The sequence below is a fragment of the Echinops telfairi genome, unplaced genomic scaffold (genome assembly GCF_000313985.2).
Source record: "Echinops telfairi isolate 266 unplaced genomic scaffold, ASM31398v2 ScPeMD7_70;HRSCAF=299, whole genome shotgun sequence".
NCBI lineage: Eukaryota > Metazoa > Chordata > Mammalia > Afrosoricida > Tenrecidae > Echinops > Echinops telfairi.
The window spans coordinates 21,577,069-21,578,774 of record NW_022103968.1 but is presented as its reverse complement, the minus strand read 5'-3'; positions in this window follow the sequence as shown (position 1 = coordinate 21,578,774).

The following is a 1,706-nucleotide window of genomic DNA, read 5'->3' as shown; positions in this document are numbered from 1 at the left end:
TGGATGCCAGAGAGATTCTGAAACTTGCTCTTGAGCGTGGAGTAGCTAAAGAAATGATGGCGTGAAAGAGCTGAACCAAAACTGCCAAAGACCCCTCATGAAGACAAAGTAAAGCATTATCAAAAGAGGTGCAATGACCTGGAGTTATAAAATTAAAAGGAAGAATATATTCCTCATGCCTCGAGCTGAAGAAAACAGACTAAGCCTCCAGTTGCAATATTGGAGGATTCTGTGAGCAAAACACTGAAAGATCAGGAAGCATCTAAAAAAGATGGAAGAAACAGTTATTGTAACAAAACAGTATGAGTTACATTCAAACATTTTAACAGGTAGCAGCATATCATAAAAAGGATGATATTGAAGTAAAAAGTCCATGCTACACTCAAGTCATTAGCAAAACAAGACTATAGAAATTGACATAATAGGAATAGAAATGTTTCAAAAATGGATGCAGATATGCCATCAAAAAATAAATAAATAAAGTTGACCCTGTGCTGGAAGACATCTTTGCCCCTGTCCCCCTCATATGACTTTAAGGGTGTGTGTGTGTGTGTGTGTGTGTGTGTGTGCATGTATGTTTGTGTGTGTGTGTTTTGGGGATGGGGACAGATGGCAATGAGGGACAGGGCACTAATCCACCCAAGCGGAGGGTATTGCTTACCAATACACAGGAATGGGAGAGAAAGAGTAGACCTCATTCCAGTGCACAAATTCTGCAAGAGAAGCTCCATCACAGAGAGAACATTCAGCTCAAGACATGACATCCCCTCCCTAGATGACAGTCCTACTGAGGCTGGCCCTGAGGATACAGCTCAGAGAGCAGCCGGTCTGACCTGCCCACATGGGGAAAACCAATAAGGGAGTATAACAGACCAGTAATGGGAGCAAAGCCATGGCCATCCTGAGGAAACCTGATTGTAGACTTCTGACTCCAGGGGCAGCCCTTGGTATCCTATCTGAACTTGTTGGGGGTTACTCATAAGGGGGCCACACTGAAAGCCTAAAGGTGTAAGGGGCATGGGGGGACACTAGTCTGCATCCCTGACTGAACGAAGAGCAATGGGGACTTGCAGGATGCACACCTTTCAGACACAAAGGCTGAGGACTAAAAGGGTATAAGTGCTGTTAAGTAAGTGGATCCCAGGATATAGAACCCTGAAAGAAAAGGAGATTGGGCTGATGGATTAGAACAGGTCCTGCTAGCAACTTAACAGAGAGCCATTGACCTATGCTGCTGGGTCGCGATACCAGTTAAACTTGGAACTATTTGTATGGTCGTCGTCTTCTTCTTCTTCTTCTTCTTCTTCTTCTTCTCCTTCTTCTTCTTCCTCCTCCTCCTCCTTCTCCTCCTCCTCCTCCTTCTCCTTCTTCTTCCATTGGTGTCTATTTATATAAGATAGGCAGGATAAGCAATCCCAAGGACCAATGGTTGGGGAGGAATGTCGTAGAAGGGAGGCAGGCGGGAGGAGGTGATGGGTTGTAGTAGTTACATAATCTGGTGTCAATTTGGGACTTGAGAGAATTAAGAGTGAAGGGGTGGAGTCTAGCCTGTCAATCGGCTCATAGCCAATGAGGCCTCTGTGTGAGCATGGCTTTCTCTAGAGAATTCTGGGAAAGCTGGGATTTCCTCCTTGGAGGCAGAAGACACACTCTTTCTCTGTTGACTCCCTGGCAGACACTGCAGCTGACAAGACACAAGGAACTGC